Source organism: Anomaloglossus baeobatrachus, chromosome 4, assembly GCF_048569485.1.
Source record: "Anomaloglossus baeobatrachus isolate aAnoBae1 chromosome 4, aAnoBae1.hap1, whole genome shotgun sequence".
Classification (NCBI taxonomy): domain Eukaryota; kingdom Metazoa; phylum Chordata; class Amphibia; order Anura; family Aromobatidae; genus Anomaloglossus; species Anomaloglossus baeobatrachus.
The window spans coordinates 223,875,553-223,895,012 of record NC_134356.1 but is presented as its reverse complement, the minus strand read 5'-3'; the positions used below and the strand labels follow the sequence as shown (position 1 = coordinate 223,895,012).

Below are 19,460 nucleotides of genomic sequence, written 5' to 3'. Positions count from 1 at the left end.
GGATTCTCCATACATCTCACACAATAATGACTGATCTCCCCATCCTACATCACAATACATTTCCCACTAGAGCTAATGAATGAAGGTCAAAGAGACAAGGAGGAGAGAGAAATAATGTACTGCAGCAAAGCTGAGCTGAAATCACCCCCTTCCAGCACTCACCATAGGAGCTGAGAATCCACACACAGGCACATAGGACATCTCTCCTCTAGTTCTCCTGGACAAATAGCATCTGCAATCATGTCAGGAGCATCCAGGGTGACTTGGCACACACAGGCTGCAAATCTTCACCCAAGTGCCCACCTGCAATAGTTTACTATGCCAGAACCTCCAGCATGAAGGAGAATGTGCTATAAGAATGGCTCATTAGATAGAAGAAGGGAGAATGATATTGAGGAATCCTCATCCATGTGGCTAAGCTACTCTGTAAGATACCATCAGTATTCTTAGTCAGTGCCTGGAAACATCCAATCAAGAAGAAGTGAGCAGTGTCAGCATGACGCTGGACCAGAAAAAAACCCAGTGACTGCAGAGCATCAAAGCTGCTTTACCTTGCACTGCCTGTAAAGGGAACACAGGCTTCTTCTCTGTGCACACAATCTTCCTGGCACCACATCAATGTCATCAGCTCCTGCATTGTCATCATAAGTGTCTGGCTGAAGCTATCCCTACACCTAGCTCATGCATCCGAGTGTAGGATGAGAGCATGGGTCAGAGGTCCTCATTCCTTGTACCGAGCACTGAAGGATGCAGAGACTGCAGTGCCTCAGTCTATACAGTGGCAGAAGAAAGCAACTGATCTGTACGTGGACAACAGAGGTCACAAATGCTCAGACACTGTACCCTCTCCCCTCTAATAACACGTACATATTAGTGCTCTGGTCTGAGAACCCACCTGACTACTTCCTGAACATGAGTACGCCACTAGCCAAGCCTGTAGGTCAGCATATTAGTTTCAATACACCTTAAGTACATAAGTCTGCTGGAAATATTTTAACACATTTTGCTACCAAATTTGCCCATACACATGAGATAAGAATTGGTCAGAATTTCACCAGAATTGGTCAATGAACCTATCTCTATCAACACGCCTCAACTCCCCGCGGATGGCAGGTGTAGAATTGGTCAATGAACCTATTTCTATCAACACGCCTCAACTCCCCGCGGATGGCAGGTGTAGAATTGGTCAATGAACCTATCTCTATCAACACGCCTCAACTCCCCGCAGATGGCAGGTGTAGAATTGGTCAATGAACCTATCTCTATCAACACGCCTCAACTCCCCGCAGATGGCAGGTGTAGAATTGGTCAATGAACTTATCTCTATGAACACTCGTCAACTTCCAGGCAGGATTCAGGTGAACTATTAGGCAGTTTGTTATGTTTGTTTGTGAGCAGCTTAGGCTAATCTCACAATACATATCTGCCAACTTTGCTGTCTATATCAGGGGCTTACATATGAAGCCAAGAAAAATGGAATTCAGATTCCTAACAGAGCCATTCAGTAGATGGAGGTAAACAGAGTCCAAAGTCTGCAACTTGACACTTTTCCGGCAGCGTGTCTTTTACTAGTCTGCTGTGATTTTGAGTCCAGCATAAAAGATGAACACCAGCAGTAAAAATATTAAGCGGAGTCCAAACTTGGAGGTTTTGAGCTCGTTTTGTCTCATTATACTCAACGTCTTAGGTGTACTTTACACACTGCGACATCACTAGCATTTGCTGGCGATGTCGAGCGCGATAGCACCCGCCTCTGTCATACGGCCGATATGTGGTGATCGCTGCCGTAGCGAACATTATACGTTGCTACGGCAGCGTCACACACACATACCTGCTCTGTGACATCGCTGTGACCGCCTCCTTTCTAAGGGGGCGGTTCGTTCAGCATCACAGCGACGTCACAGCAGCGTCACTGAACCGCCGCTAAATAGAAAAGGAGGGGAGGAGATGAGCGGCCGGAACATGCCGCCCACCTCCTTCCTTCCTCCTTTTCCGGTGGACGGAGGTTAGGTGATGGTTGTCGCTCCTGCGGTGTCACACACAGCGATGTGTGGTGCCGCAGAAGCGACGAACCACATCGCGACTGAGCAGAAAATGATATGTTGTTTTAGGACGACCTCTCCATGACCACCGATTTTTCCCTCTTTTGCGATTGTTTACGGTCGCTCAGAGGAGTCACACACTGCAATCTTGCTAACGAAGCCAGATGTGCGTCACAACCACCGTGACCCCGACGGTATCTCCTTAGCGATATCGCAGCGTGTAAAGCACCCTTTAGTCTGGGTTCTGTCTGAATCCCATGTTTCTGGGCTTCAGACCGAAAACCCTAATGATATGAATGGATGAGTAAAGACATACAGTTCAAAGTGGAGTTGGAATGAGTCATCAACCCAATTTGCACTCCAGGTATGACAAATGGGCTACCATTGACAAGGGCGTTAGTCTTTGAGGAACAATGACTTAAGGCTACTTTACATGCTGCGACATCGCTAGCGATCTCATTAGCGATGTGAAATTCTAGAGCGCAAGTGCGATCTTTCGAGATCGTACATAGGTCATTTTACGCATGTGCGATCTCGACAGGTCGCACTTGCGATCTAGAACTTCACATCGCTAATGAGATCGCTAGCGATGTCGCAGCATGTAAAGTAGCCTTTACTGTCTACCTCCATAGACTTGGTGTTCTCAACACAAACTCTGTGTCCCTTAATTTTATTGACAATAGTTGTCCACAGTCTCTTTTGTCTACACAGCGCCCTTATAATGAAGCGATGACCCAGCGCCCACCGCTATGCAGAGCAAGTCACAGAATCAGACGAATTGATGGATAAACGAGGGTGAATGTTTATTTACAGGGGATTACAAATTCCAACTGCCATGCAGCTGGAGAAAAGGGAAAAAAACTCACAGTACGAAATTATGCACTTTAGCTGAAGCGACTGCCCAGGTCACCACAACTATAACAATATCCAACAATAGATTTACCAGCAATATGACAATATATGACGGTAAGTAGTCCTGCTCTGTCTTCTAGCCTACCTGGTCTCCCCTAGAGGGACAGTGCGGATACCGCACTCTGACTATGGAGGCCTAATATAATTCCCTAACCGCTGCACCTGGGCATACACTCACAGCACTGTACACAGGACCGGTCCACTCTCAGGTTCGACGGTACAGTGTTGCACACTTTACTTGTCGAGGAGAGAGCCCCATCTCTTAAAGCCAAAGTACAACAAAGTCTTAAAGTCACAGTAAAACAAAGTCCTTAGCAGGGGCTGCACCCCCTACAATAACATGAAATATTAATCAACAAAGACAGTAGACATAAAGCTGTTGTTTCTGAGAGTTAAACCAGGGTTCTCATCCTGAGGAATATCATTCATGAAGATTGCTTGTATGCATTTTCTCAAGTGAATAGGGTTCAATGCTACACACCATGAAAATTTGGAAGTGAGAACAATCAATGTAGTGATTATTTAATTTGAATTGTTAATTTTTGCTTCAATTGATAAAACAATTGTTAAATATTCAAACATGGCTAAGAACATTAAAAATTATGGCATCTGAAGTTAACTTATTTCATGTAAACCTATAAAGCCAGCATTGCTACTACATGTGTTATTGTGAACACATGCTATGATCCTTTAAATGGAACCTAGCATTAGGCCAGTGTCACACTTGCGATTGCCTCGCGTGTATCTCTCGCGATTCTCGTGGTGCATCACCCGTTATGGACTCACACTCCCCTCACAGGAGCGGGTCGGTTGCATGCATCTCCATGCAGCTGAGATGCTCCTGTGAGGAGAGTGTGAGTCCATAACGAGTGATGCACCGCGAGACTCGCGCAAGATACACGCGAGGCAATCGCAAGTGTAACATCGGCCTAAGGCCCGCTTTACATGCTGCAATATCGTTACCGATATCGCTAGCGAGCGTACCCACCCCCATCGTTTGTGCGACACAGGCAAATCGCTGCCCGTGGCACACAAAATCGCACGGACCCGTCACACTACTTATCTGCCTAGCGACGTCGCTGTGACGCCGAACGAACTGCCCCATTAGAGAGGAGGCGGTCACAGCGACGTCGCTAGGCAGATAAGTAGTGTGACGGGTCCGTGCGATTTTGTGTGCCACGGGCAGCGATTTGCCTGCGTCACTAAGCGGCCGCCCAATCAAAGTGGAGGGGTGGAGATGAGCGGGACGTAACGTCCCGCCCACCTTCTTCCTTCCTCATTGCCGACGGCCACAGGTAAGGTGAGGTTCCTTGTTCCTGTGGTGTCACATGTAGCAATGTACGAACTACATCGTACAAGCAGCAGCAATGATAATTGGGAAGAGGGGTTGATGTCACCGATGAGCGTTTTTGAACGTTTTTGCGACGATTCAAAATCGCTCATAGGTGTCACACTCAACGACATCGCTAACGCGGCCGGATGTGCATCACAAATTCCGTGACCCAAACGAGATCGCTTTAGCGATATCGTAGCGTGTAAAGCGGCCTTTAGGCGGGCTTTACACGTTGCGACATTGCTACCGATATATTGTCGGGGTCACATCGTTAGTGACGCACATCTGGCGACAGTAGCGACATCGCAATGTGTAAATCCTAGGTGCAACGATGAACGAGCGCAAAAGCGTAAAAAATCGCTGATCTGTGTCACGTCGTTCATTTCCATACTGTTGTTACTGCTGCAGATACGATGGTGTTTGTCGTTCCTGCAGCACCACACATCGCTGTTTGTGAAACCGCAGGAGCGACAAACATCTCCTTACCTGCGTCCACCGTCAATGCGGAAGGAAGGAGGTGGCCGGGATTTTATGTCCCGCTAATCTCCGCCCCTCCACTTCTATTGGCCGGCCACTTAGTGACGTCATGATGAGTTCGCTGTGACGCCGAACGCACCTCCCCCTTGAAGGAGGGATTGTTCGGCGGTCACAGCGACGTCGCCGACCAGGTATGTGCATGTGAAGCTGCCGTAACGATAATGTTCGCTACGGCAGCAAGCACCAGATATCACATGTACGACGGGGGCGGGTGCTATCGCGCTCGACATCGCTAGCAATTGTTTGCAATGTCACAGCGTGTAAAGCCCCCCTTAGATTCATGCTGCTTGAACCATGGGCAGCACAAATTAGAGCCTGCTGCTAGTTTTTCTCTGAAACAGTGCGGCCTTTCAAGGAAAACATAATTTGAAAAATTGTACAGGGACTGTAGTGAGAGACCTGACTAGTCCGGTGTGGTCCTCAGCCAGCTTATTCCCACTCCACTTTAGTTGATTCACTCACATGGGAGAGATGTGTCACTTTCCTGGAATGAGGCAGGGAGAAACTGAAGTAATCACATCTCTCTATAGTGCATTGAAATGCCGGTAGGGAATTTAGAGCCTGATTTGCATATGGCTTCTACTCAAGATTTTGTACAACTGATATATTGGATAACTATAAAAAACATATAATTTTAATTTGGGGACAAATGACTATACAGCCTTACTACTTCTATATGTAAAAATTTCCCCTTTCAAAAGTCACGGTTGCTTTAAAAAATTTGAAAGCAACAGTAAGAAACTTTGTAATTAATTTCATTAAAGGGGATATGTCAGCAGGTTTTTGCTATGTAATCTGCAGGCAGCATGCTGTAGCTGTTTACACAGAGATTTTAGGGATGTGTCTCTTCTCATACTCTGTTGTGTTGTTTACATGCAATGTTTGTTTTAATTTAGGAGATTATCATTGCTGGACTAGACTAGGTTCGCAAGCAGTCAGCTAATCCAGCATGCCCTGTGCTTTGATTAGTAGCTCAGTATCTATAGAAATTGTATACCGTGAGCCTGGTGTGGCTGGAATAATTTTCTGAGTTCTGCTGCATTGCTAAATCTAAAAACGCTGATTGTGGCACAACTGCTGCACGCAGTAATCTAAGAGATACGTAGTTGGATTCACGGTCTCTTTGCCTACATGATGCTGCTCTCAGGTGAGGTAACCAGATACGCATCACTGAGGCAGAGGCTGGTTCATGTGGAGGAATGCTGCTTGAGTATTCAGGTAGTTGGTGTCTATGTCACTACGCAATACTTCTGCCTCATTGTGCCCTTGACATACCCAGCTCTACTATATTGCTAGGCTCTGCTACATTACCACTGTGTGCCTCCTGGCATATCCAACTGTACTACATTGCTAGGCTCTGCTACATTGCCATAGCGTGCCTCCTTACATATCCAGCTTTGCTACATTGCTGGGCTCATTATTACCATATTGGTACCAAATTTAGTGTTTGGGAGCCAAGCTGGAAGTCACTATTACTGTATTGGGTCAAGAATGAGGAGCAATTTACCATGTATGGAGCCAGAGGGGTGGGCTTCATTACTGTATGGGGCCTATTGCAGGTACATTATTACTGTATGGGGCCAATTATTCTACATTAATACTGTTTGGGGCCTTATGGAGAAAATTAGTTAATATAAAAAACCACAATTGTACACATTAATAATCTAGGGCAGCAAGGATTAAATGCAACCTGGCAAAGGCTCTGTGGAATGTCAGGTGGAAAGATAAGATGATAGAACTCCTTGCTGAGAACAGGGCAGAGAGAATAAAAAGTAGTATGGAGGAAAAGGCGCAGAAGGAGCAATAATCCAGCGTGGATTCAATTTCTGATGAAAGACAGGACAAAAAGTAGGTACTTTTCTGAGGACAAGTGGGAATGAGCACTACAACTCTATTAAGACAAGTATAATCAGTAAAGAAAAAACTGTTAGAAAATTTATTGTTTTCGACCATAGTTTGCATATAACTTATCAACCATTATTGTCATAATGAATTTGGGATAGCGGAGAACCAGGGCTCCTAAACTGTCCCTCAAGCTAGGGGACCCTACACTATCCCTAACCTCAGGGATACTTAATGGTGGAGAGACCTGATTCACCTTCCTGGCCCTGTGTCTCATCAGTCCTGATCTAATTTCCCTCCCCCTCTCGGGAGAGGGGTGTGTTATAACCACAGATAAAGACAGACAATGGAAAAAACAAAAGGCTGTCACACAGCACTCAAACACACAGGATAAGACAATAAGAGATTCAGGAGAAAAACAAGAGCAGAAAGGAAGTACAGGGGTGCACTCCAAAACTGCACCAAGCAAAAAGTACAACTAAGCACAGCTTTCACCGGAGAGAGTCTGGAACACCACACATCACAGGCCAACACAGAATAACCTATAGCTGGCATGGGTAAAAGGATTCTGTCACAAACCACCGGGGGGGTCACTCAGAAATCCCCCGCGCTGGCTACCAGTACGTCACAATCGGGGGGTAACAAGTGGGGGGTCACCCCTCCTTTATACCTCCCGACCGACCGACAGAGCACGTGACGCGCTCTCTAGCGCCCCTCTTATAGTCAGGCCAATTATGGAATTGCCCGACAATAAGCAAGGAGGCCGCTATACTACTTATGCCGATTATTGAAGGGTCCCCGGTGAGAGTAGGGTATATATTCCCCCGACCTCCGCGGGCGGAATATATAATATCTTCCCGAATCTCACTGGCCTCCCCACAATAATCCTTGGCACAACTCGCTGCCACCAACCGCTTCACGGTAACTATTAGCCGAACACACAGACGTGGGATTCGAGATCGAGATAACAGAACAGCCCAAGATTAATTATATAATTTAATCAGCTTAAAGCACACTAGAACTACGATATATACAATAGGGAATCTACAGAATATACATATGTCAGAGTACAGTTACAGATAAAGCATGGGTTACAAACAGGCATACACAGTTCAATCAGTTACCTTGTTGCGTCTGGCCACAGGGGGGCGCTGTAGACCAGGTTTCCAGGAACTCCCACAGATGTTTCCTACACGTGCCCCCAGCGAGAAGAACCCTGGAAAATGGCCGAAGTAGGGTTATCAACCTGGGCAGATCCAGGTCCCCTCCTACCTTAGTGACCTCACAGGGAAGCACTGCCACTCCCCCTGCATGGATCAGAATTATCCAGCAAAGGGGATTTTGGCTATAACTTTGCCTGGGAGCGTCGTAGGCGGACGCCAATGCTCTCATTGTGACAGTTATGAATTTAGCTACAGAACGAGGGGACTCATGACCTGTCTGCCAGTTCCCCATTGGCTGATATCACGCCTGGGGCATTTCCCAATGTCCTGTTCCCATAAAAAGGGGGTGCCGGCATCGTCCACATGCGGAGACACCATTTTTATGGTTGCCATATTTATCGGAAATATGGCTTGCGAGATATGAACCATTTTTTACTGGAGTCGTTCTGTCTGGCTATTTCCATAGCCTTGCTAACTAGCTAGCAGCCCCCACTACAGAGTCACGGCAGGGAGTCATCCTGTGTCCATTGTCCTAAAGCCACCTAATTTCCATATCACAGGACATGGCCATGGATTTGTTGCTAAACCAGTTGTGTGAAGGGAAGGGGGTAGTGACACCAGGAGAGGGCTTCCTGACATGACTTGAATGTCATGATTTATCGTCATATCTCCGGATTTACCTCACACCTCCCCCCTTTTGAGGGCGCTAGGGGGCAGCACACTCCGGTGTTCCCCCGTGCGCCCGTCCGCGACCTCTCCTTGTCGGGACAGCCCGTCTGCGTTACCGTGGTCACGGCCCCTTTTGTGGCGAATGGTGAAGTTGTATTGCTGGAGCGCAAGGCTCCATCGCAACAATCGCCCATTCGTCCCAGAGACGGTGTGCAACCAGCTGAGGGGATTGTGGTCCGTCTCCACGATGAAGTGGCGCCCGTATAGATAGGGTTGCAGACGCTGCAGGGCCCACACTATGGCCAGGCACTCCTTCTCCATCGTGGAATAGGCAACTTCCCTTGGTAACAGCTTCCTGCTCAGGTACAAGACTGGGTGCTCTTGGCTCGCAGAGTCCACCTGGCTGAGCACCGCACCGAGGCCGAAGTCACTGGCGTCGGTCTGTACTACAAACGGCCGCGTGAAGTCGGCTGCCTGTAGCACGGGCGGGCTGGACAGGGCGTCTTTTAGGGCCCGGAAGGCTGTCTCGCAGTCCATTGTCCAATCGACCGCAGAGGGCAGCTTCTTCTTGGTGAGGTCCGTCAAGGGCTTGGCCAGGCTACTATAGCGTGGAACAAACCTCCTATAGTACCCAGCGGTCCCCAAGAAGGACATCACCTGCTTCTTGGTCCTGGGGGTGGGCCAGGATGCGATGGCCTCCACTTTCTCAGGCTCGGGCTTCAGCGTTCCCCCACCTACCCGGTGACCGAGGTACTGGACCTCGCTCATGGCCAGCTGACACTTTCCCGGCTTGATGGTCAAACCTGCCCGGTGGATCCGCCTGAGCACCTGTGCTAGATGCTCTAGGTGGTCCTCCCAGGTGGGACTGAAGACGGCAATGTCATCCAGGTACGCGGCCGCGTACCCTTCAAGTCCCTTGAGCAGGGTGTTGACCATCCGCTGGAAAGTGGCAGGGGCATTCCTCATCCCGAATGGCATCACCGTGGACTCGTACAGTCCAAATGGGGTAATAAAGGCAGAGCGTTCCCTGGCCTTGCGAGTCAGGGGGATCTGCCAATATCCCCGGCTCAGATCCATGATGGTCAGGTACTGAGCCCCGGCCAACTGATCGAGCAGGTCATCGATGCGTGGCATTGGGTACGCATCGGCGACCGTGACCGCATTGAGCCCCCTGTAGTCCACGCAGAACCGAGTGGTTCGGTCCTTCTTAGGGACGAGGACTACCGGCGAGGCCCAAGCGCTGTTGGATGCCTGGATCACCCCCAGGTTCAGCATCTCGTCAATCTCCTGGCGCATGTGTTGCTGCACCTCCAGGGAGACCCGATATGCTGAACGCCGGATCGGGGGATGATCCCCAGTGTCCACGTGATGGACAGCCAAGTCAGTCCTTCCGGGCTGGTTGGTAAACAACCCCCGGAAGGGGTGTAGGGTGGCCCACAGCTGGGACCGTTGGTCCTCCAAGAGCTGGTGGCCAACCTCCACATCCTCAAGGGATCCGCCTGCCCTAACCTGGGCTAGCATATCCAAGAGGGTTTCCGCTTCTCCCTCCTCGGGCAGGTTGCACACGGGGAGCGCACATGCCTCCCGCTCATGATGTGCCTTCATCATGTTCACATGGAAGGGCTTCCGCCTTCCACGGGCAGGGTCCAGGGTGACCAGGTACGTCACAGGGTTGAGCTGCTGGTACACGAGGTATGGGCCTTCCCAGGCTGCCTGAAGCTTGTCCTGTGGTACGGGGACCAGTACCCACACCTCTTGACCCACTTGGTAGGTCCTCTCACAAGCGTTCTGGTCGTACCAACGCTTCTGATCGGCCTGGGCTTGAGCCATATTGTCGTGTACCAGTTGCGTCAAGGCCTGCATTTTGTCCCGGAAGCGCATGACATACTCGATAACCGACACTCCAGGGGTGGCCAAATCCCCTTCCCAAGCCTCTGACCAGAGCCAGGGGGCCCCGCACACGTCGCCCGTACAGGAGCTCAAACGGTGAGAATCCTGTTGAGGCCTGTGGAACCTCCCGGTAAGCAAATAACAGGTGTGGGAGATACCGCTCCCAGTCACGCCCATGGGAGTCGACCAACATCTTAAGCATCTGCTTTAAGGTGCCATTGAACCGCTCGCACAGGCCATTAGTCTGTGGATGGTACGGGCTGGCCACCAGATGTCGCACCTGGACTTGCTTACAGAGGGCCTCCATCAGCTGGGACATGAATTGGGTCCCCCGGTCAGTGAGCATTTCCTGGGGAAAACCCACTCGGGAGAAAATCTCCAGCAATGCGGTGGCCACCTTGTCAGCCCGAATGGACGACAAGGCCACTGCTTCTGGGTACCAGGTGGCATAGTCCACTACCGTCAGTATGAAGCGTTTCCCGGAGCTGCTGGGGATGGCCAGCGGGCCGACCAGATCCACAGCCACCCTCCTGAAAGGCTCATCGATGATTGGCAGAGATACCAGTGGGGCTTTGGGGCGTGGCCCCGCCTTCCCCACTCTCTGACAGGTTTCACACGAACGGCAGTAGGCAGCCACATCGGCCCCCATTTTTGGCCAGTAGAAATGCTGGTTTAACCTGGCCTTGGTCTTAGCGATCCCTAGGTGTCCGGCCATCGGAATCTCATGGGCGATCCGCAACAACTCCGTCCGGAACGGATAGGGTACCACCAACTGTCGGTCCCTGGGCCACGCCTCCGGTGAACCCTGCTGGACCGTGGCCCGGTACAGCCGTCCTTGGTCCCAGACCACTCGCTCCGGGTCCGAGTCCGAGGGAGGCTGTGCCGCCTGCTCCTTTAGAGCTTTCAGGCTGTCGTCAGCTTCTAACGCTGCCTGAAACTCCTGACTAGATGTGGCCAGAATCGACGAGACTGTCACATCTTCAGTCAGTACCCCGGGACCTGTGTCCTGGCCTCCACCTGACTCGGCTGCCACTTGGTCAGAAGGGGAAGAGCTATCGGACCTCCGGGAGGCCCCTTGGCTTCCAGCACTCCCACTGCGGGTGACAGCGGCCACAGCCGCTGCGACCGTGGGTCGTGCCTGCTCCTCCTCCGTTCCTGACCAAGTCGCCGGTTCAGGCAGACCTACCTGGCTTCCTGACACCCCGGTTGTGGGGGAACCATGCACCGAGATCTTACCTGGGAGCACTTCCGCTCCTGGACCGGCCCCAATCTCACCTGCCTGTTCCCCTCCTGCAGCAACAGAACCCCGCTGTGAAATCTCTGGGGACCCCACATTTGCTGTGGTAGCCCCCACCCCACACACTGGTCCTCCCCCTGCAGCACCCTGCTCTCTGCTTATCCCTGCAGAGGGCAACAGATCCCAGCTCACAGGCTGGTTACTTGTAGAGGCATTGTCACACCTTTCTCTGACCCCCTCCCCTGTCACAGCTGCAGCTGTGTGTGTGTCTATGGTGTCTGTGCAAGCAGAAATATCAGAGTTCACTCCCTCCTCCCTTACATCATTCATAGATAACACATTAACATTGTCAGGAGTCATGTCAGCACTGGCTGAAGGTTCAGCCCTTGGTTGGGGCCCAAACTGGGAGGTTATCTGCCCCAAATCTGTCCCAAGTAGCACGTTTGCAGGGATCCGATCAGTTACCCCCACCTCCCTCACCCCTCGCCCTGCGCCCCAGTCCACATAAATGTCAGCAACAGGCAGCGCCGGGTCAATGCCTCCAATCCCGGAGACAGCGAGGGTTTTTCCAGGGATCAAGTCTTGGGGGGACACCATCTCAGGCCGCACCAGAGTCACCTCCGAGGCGCTGTCTCGCAGTCCTATGGTCACAGACCGGCCGACGGTGACAGGTTGGAAGCTGTCCAGGGACCTACCACCACCCCCACCCACACAATACACCTTGGGCGGCCCTTGGGACGGGGACGGAGCCGGGGCCTTGGGACGCTGAGGGCACATGGCCTTGAAGTGTCCAGGTAGGTTGCACTGGTGGCACCGTCTTGGTTCCGCCACGGGCCTGGAGAGGGGAGTTGAGGGGGACACCCCCTGCAGTCTAGGGGCAGGTGGGGCAGTCGCAGAATTCATCTTACCCCCTCTCCAGGTGCTGCTGGTGGCCGCTCTCCTGGCCTCAGGGGCCCGGTTGTTGGTGTAGTCATCGGCAAGGGCAGCTGTAGCCGTGGATCCCTTTGGCTTCTGGTCTCGGATGAACTGGCGGAGATCCTCAGGGCAGTTCCACAAGAGTTGCTCCGTGATGAACAAGTCCAGGATCTCCGGTCCGGTGGAAAGCTGCAGGCCTTGGGTCCAGTGGTCGGCAGCTCGGGCAAGTGCCCGCCTGTGGTCAGCCCAGGAGTCCTTTGGTCCCTTCTGCAGCGTCCGGAACTTCTTGCGGTAGGACTCCGGGGTGAGGTTGTACTGTTGGATCAGGGCCCGCTTGATGGTGTCGTAGCCCTGATCTGCCTCAGCAGGCAAGTCCCCAAGGATATCCAGGGCCTTACCCCTTAAACGGGGGGTCAGGTATTTGGCCCACTGGTCCTTGTTCAGATGGTGCTGCAAGCAAGTCCGCTCAAAAGCAGTCAAGAAAGAGTCCAAGTCTCCATCCTTCTCCAGCACTGGGAAGTCCTCAACACGGACCTTTGGAAGTTTGGTGTCTTGAAGGTCACGTGTGGCTGATGAGGGCCGGAGCTGAGCTAGCTGCAGCTGGTAGTCACGCTCTGCCTGGCGCTCTTCACGCGCTGCCTGCCGCTCTGCCCTGCGCTCTGCCATGAGTATCTCGTAGGTATCCCGGTCTCCAGCCTGGAGAAGGGCCATAGCCATTTGAAGAAGGCTATCCGAGCCTCCCAGGCTCGGTGGAATGGCACGTGGTGATCTGCGGCCCGCTGCGGAGCCTGGTGCTTCACTGTCCATTGCAGAGCGGAGGGCTGGCATCTGGCTCGTTGAGGAACCTTGGGCGAGCTCCTCCTCATCTTGTCCAGCAGTCCCAGGTTGTGCGATGTCCTCTGCAGAGCTGTTCTCTGGCGTCGGGCTCCTGGAGGGCTCGTGGACAACCTCCTCATCGTCTCTGGCCTGAGCATCGGCCATTCCTTTGGCTTTGCTCCTGGTGCTATCAGCCATTGTTGCAGACTTTGGTCACTGACACAGAACTGACACCTGATGCCTCCACACACCTTACAGTATCTGCACTCTGACACTCTAGTGTTGAGCTAGTCTGAAGACCCCAGCAGCCACAGCTGCTGCAGGCAGTCTTTAGTGTCTGGGAGTATGGGTCTCACACTCACACACACTATTATCTCGATCCCACCGCTTGCCACCAATATGTCACAAACCACCGGGGGGGTCACTCAGAAATCCCCCGCGCTGGCTACCAGTACGTCACAATCGGGGGGTAACAAGTGGGGGGTCACCCCTCCTTTATACCTCCCGACCGACCGACAGAGCACGTGACGCGCTCTCTAGCGCCCCTCTTATAGTCAGGCCAATTATGGAATTGCCCGACAATAAGCAAGGAGGCCGCTATACTACTTATGCCGATTATTGAAGGGTCCCCGGTGAGAGTAGGGTATATATTCCCCCGACCTCCGCGGGCGGAATATATAATATCTTCCCGAATCTCACTGGCCTCCCCACAATAATCCTTGGCACAACTCGCTGCCACCAACCGCTTCACGGTAACTATTAGCCGAACACACAGACGTGGGATTCGAGATCGAGATAACAGAACAGCCCAAGATTAATTATATAATTTAATCAGCTTAAAGCACACTAGAACTACGATATATACAATAGGGAATCTACAGAATATACATATGTCAGAGTACAGTTACAGATAAAGCATGGGTTACAAACAGGCATACACAGTTCAATCAGTTACCTTGTTGCGTCTGGCCACAGGGGGGCGCTGTAGACCAGGTTTCCAGGAACTCCCACAGATGTTTCCTACACGTGCCCCCAGCGAGAAGAACCCTGGAAAATGGCCGAAGTAGGGTTATCAACCTGGGCAGATCCAGGTCCCCTCCTACCTTAGTGACCTCACAGGGAAGCACTGCCACTCCCCCTGCATGGATCAGAATTATCCAGCAAAGGGGATTTTGGCTATAACTTTGCCTGGGAGCGTCGTAGGCGGACGCCAATGCTCTCATTGTGACAGTTATGAATTTAGCTACAGAACGAGGGGACTCATGACCTGTCTGCCAGTTCCCCATTGGCTGATATCACGCCTGGGGCATTTCCCAATGTCCTGTTCCCATAAAAAGGGGGTGCCGGCATCGTCCACATGCGGAGACACCATTTTTATGGTTGCCATATTTATCGGAAATATGGCTTGCGAGATATGAACCATTTTTTACTGGAGTCGTTCTGTCTGGCTATTTCCATAGCCTTGCTAACTAGCTAGCAGCCCCCACTACAGAGTCACGGCAGGGAGTCATCCTGTGTCCATTGTCCTAAAGCCACCTAATTTCCATATCACAGGACATGGCCATGGATTTGTTGCTAAACCAGTTGTGTGAAGGGAAGGGGGTAGTGACACCAGGAGAGGGCTTCCTGACATGACTTGAATGTCATGATTTATCGTCATATCTCCGGATTTACCTCACAGATTCCAACAGTATAAATAGGACGGGAGCAGATGTGATAGGTCTCCCCACAACATGTGATTAAAGGAACAAGCACACCAGCAGAGATTAACTCTTGCTAGTCTGCCTATAAATCAGCACACAGCAGGTCGACGGTCGAGTCTGTCTGTACCAGAGAAACCATCAGGTGGAGTGTCAGAGTCTGCAATCTGAACAGAGTCGAATGCCGTCATGATAGTCAGCAAAGAGTCTGCAATGCTCCATGTGACAATTATATACTCATTGCACAATATAAAGCCTTTTATAATATGCATAATGCATAAGAATTATAAAGGGGATGTTAGGACATCACATCAGTATACATAATGCAAGAGCTGTGCTGCCTACCAAGAGATCAGCATATCTCAGCATAATTTTTCAGGAGTTAATATTTTTGGGAAGTTTTCACATGCTTACATACCTGCTCATATGGTATATCACATAAGTGAGTACACCTTTCACATTATTGTAAATATTTTATTGTCTTTCCATGGGACAACATTGAAGATATGACATTTTGATACAATGTACAGTAGTCAATGTACGGCTTGTATAAGTGTAAATTTGGTGTGTCTGTGGTGTACCTCTAAGTAATTCAACACTCAGCTATTAACCCCTTCACAACCAAGGACATACTAATACGTCCTTGGCCGTGTCTGTCCCGTTACCGAGAGCCCGCAATAATCTCCGCACATGTAGGCTGATCTGATGAGCAGACATGTGAGGCTCAGATCATGCTGTCAAACCCTGACAGCTGTGGTGGTGATTGCACAGTTCCTCGCCGCCATTAGCAGCACTGTGATCACGGGGCGCCAATGTGTTTGCATAGCAGTGCGAGGTCATCTGATGACCCCTGTCGCTGCCATGATTCACTTCCTGTGAATGCTGGTGAGCACCGCCACTCCAGGAACACAGCATTGCTGAAGCATCGCTCTGATCAGCAGAAGTGATCAGATAGTATAACCATAAAGTCCCCTAGGGGAACTAGTAAAATCAATTAAAAAAAAGTAAAAAAAAGGAGTTTTAAAAAATATTAAGAAATAAAAAACTAAAAGTTCAAATCACCCCCTTTTGCCCCATTGAGAATAAAACAACAATAATAAGAAAAAATACACATATTTGGTATCGCCGAGTTCAGAAATGCGTTCTCTAGTAAAATATAAAATCAAGTAATCTGACTGGTACACGGCGTAGCGAGAAACAAAATCCAAACTCCAAAATTACATTTTTTTTTTGGTCGCCGCAACATTGCATAAAAATGCAATAACAGACGATCAAAACATCGCATCTATCCAAAAATTAGATAATTAAAAACGCTACCTCAAGATGCAAAAAATAAGCCATCACTGAGCCCCAAATCCTGAAAAATGAGAAACCTATGGGTCTCGGAAAATGGCGACAAAAGTGCAATTCTTGTTTTTTTTACAAACTTCTGAATTTTTTTTTCACCACTTAAATAAAAGTGAAACTATACATGTTTGCTATCCACAAACTCGTACTGACCTGGGGAATCATAAAGCCAGAACAGTTTTTCAAAATAGCGAACATGGTGAATAAAAAAAACATTATGGTATTGCACTTTTTTTTGCAACTTCACCACACTTGGAATTTTTAATGCGTTTTCCAATACAATATTCGGCAGAATGAATGGAGTCGTTCAAAAGTAAAACTTGTTTCATAAAAAACAAGTCCTCATATGGCTATATTGATGGGAAAATAAAAAAATATGGTTCTTGGAAGAAAAGGAGTAAAAAAAGAAAAATGGAATATTGCCCGAGGGTGAAGGGGTTAATGTCTAAATCGCTGGCAAAGGGAGTACACCCCTAAAAGGGAAAATGGCCAAATTGTTCCCAAAGGGTCAATATTTTGTTTGGCCATCATTATTTTCAAGCACTGCCATAACACTTTTGGGCATGGAGTTCACTAGAGCTTCACAGGAGCCACTGGACTCCTCTTTGTTACGCTCACCGAGGAACGGCGAGCATCCGGAGGTGGACCCACTGGACCGTGCACCGGACTCCCCTGAGAAGGCGACCAGCAGCGAACCCCTATACAGGGACTGTGCGGTGCCTCCCCAGAAGGCCTAAATGCACGGCAGCCAGGAACCGGTAGTAGGAGTCTCTGTAGGGCCAGGTGTAGCAAGGTTGTGACGTCCACAGCCGGCAGGACACGGAAACTGCACCTGAGATGTTCACAGCAGGTGACATCCGCCGCAGATACGGCACGGATAATGTCCACGGCAGGTAGGGCACGGTGACGTCCACTGTCGGTATGAGCGGTGACGTCCACAGCAGGTACGGCACAGATAATGTCCACGGTAGGTAGGGCACGGTGACGTCCACTGTTGGTATGAGCGGTGACGTCCCCAGCCAGAATGGTACGGATGGCACTACGGTGAGACAAGGGATTAGAACCAGGTATCAATGCACAGAAAACAGATAACAGCACAAGGGGTCTGGACACTGGCAAGGCTCTAATGGAAGCGTTGCTCGGGCGCCTGCTGCTGGGGGAGGTGAACCTAAATACTCATTAGGTAACAGGTGACCTCTGAGGTCACTTCCAGAAAACGGGGCATACCGCTTTAAGAAAGGGGGCGTGGCCTTGCGCGCAGCCTAGAGTCACTTACTGCAGCTCTGTGTAAGGAAGGGAGACAGAAAGAGGCTGCAGCATGCCTGGGAGCAGGAGCAGCGCCTGCAGAGCCATGGGACCGGTAAGAGGAAGGCCGTCGCTGCCTGGGGCTATGACTGGGAGTGCTAGTGGGAGCCATGCTTGGACTGGGCACATGTGAGGGAGCGCGCCCCCCACGGGGTCTGGTGGGAACAGGCGCTACAGTACCCCCCCCGTGAAGACCTCCCATCCTCAGGAAGCTCCGGAGGAGACGAGGAGCATCCACGTCCTCCGCAGGAACCCACGTCCTCTCCTCAGGACCGAACCCCTTCCAGTCTACCAGATAGTAGGTTCTACCTCGGACCTCCTTAGCCGCAAGGATGGCTTTTACCTCATAGATGTCGTCACCACCAACAGAAGGAGGCGTATTACCAGGATCACTGTGGAAACGGCTCAGGACCACCGGCTTGAGGAGGGACACATGGAAGGAGTTCGGGATGCGAAGTGTAGATGGCAGCTTCAACTTGTAGGACACCTCATTGATCCGTCGGAGCACTTCAAAGGGACCAATAAAGCGAGGACCCAGCTTGTAGGATGGCATCTTCAGGCGGACATACTTGGATGAGAGCCAGACTTTATCTCCGGGTTGAAAGAAAGGAACATCCAGACGTTTCTTGTCAGCGTGTTTCTTCATGCGGACAGAGGAATGTTCCAGAGCCGACTTGGTCTCAGCCCAGACGGCGGAGAAGGACCTCACAAGGTCATCAGCTGCAGGGTTGCCGGAAGAACATGTCACAGGGCACGGCACTTTGGGTCGCTGTCCATACACCACCTGGAACGGGGATTTAGCAGAGGACTCACTGTCATGATTGTTGTAGGAGAACTCGGCCCATGGAAGCAGGTTGACCCAGTTGCTATGGTGTTCATCCACGAAGTGGCGGAGATAATTAGTCAAGACTTGGTTAATGCGCTCCACTTGCCTATTGGACTGAGGGTGGCAGGCAGAAGAAAAGTCCAATTGTACCTCCATCATTTTGCAGACTGCTCTCCAAAACTGAGCGGTGAACTGGACCCCTCTGTCGGACACGATATGGAGAGGCAAGCCGTGAAGCCGGAAGATATGTTGAATGAATAAGTCAGCAAGAACTGGAGCGGACGGTAGCCCGGAGAGTGGTGTGAAGTGGGTCATCTTGGAGAACCGGTCCACCACCACCCAGAAGACTGTGTAGCCAGACGATTTTGGCAGGTCCGTGATGAAATCCATGCCGATATGTTGCCATGGAGCGGATGGTACGGGTAAAGGAAGCAAAGGGCCCGCCGGAAGAGTCTTCAGGACCTTGTTCCGGGCACAGGAGGAACAGGATGAAACAAAGTCCTGGACGTCTTGACGTAGCCCTGGCCACCAATAATATCGGGATATCAATTGCAGAGATTTCTTTTGACCCACATGACCTGCTATTCGGGAAGAGTGTCCCCATCGGAGTACACGTTCCCTATCGACCTCAGCAACAAACGTCTTACCGGTAGGAAGGTGGTGCATGTCAACTGGTGCCGCCATTAGCTTGGAAGGTTCAATGATGTGCCGAGGTTCATCTTCCTGATCCTCTAACAGAAATGATCGAGACAGCGCATCGGCCTTCAGGTTCTTCTCGGCTGGACGGAAATGCAGAACAAAATCAAAGCGGGCGAAGAATAATGACCATTGGGCCTGTCGGGGGTTTAGCCTGTGGGCTGTCTGGAGATATGCCAGATTCTTGTGGTCAGTATAGATGGTAACTGGATGTAATGACCCTTCCAACA

The 19,460-nt window shown here is 50.7% G+C and overlaps 1 protein-coding gene across 3 annotated transcripts in view; it reads right to left on the bottom strand.

The window, feature by feature from the left end:
* Window positions 1-19,460, bottom strand: part of ANO4 (anoctamin 4) — a 481,162-nt gene that overhangs the window by 295,461 nt on the left and 166,241 nt on the right. Inside the window, exon 1 of one of the 3 annotated variants that reach the window (XM_075344690.1) lies at window positions 552-720. The exons of 1 other annotated variant lie outside the window; for it this stretch is intronic. The gene's annotated coding sequence lies outside the window, so the exon portion shown is untranslated. Of the gene's footprint in view, window positions 1-162; window positions 517-551; window positions 721-19,460 lie in introns of those variants that run through there. One more of the 3 variants, XM_075344689.1, reaches the window with a different exon arrangement.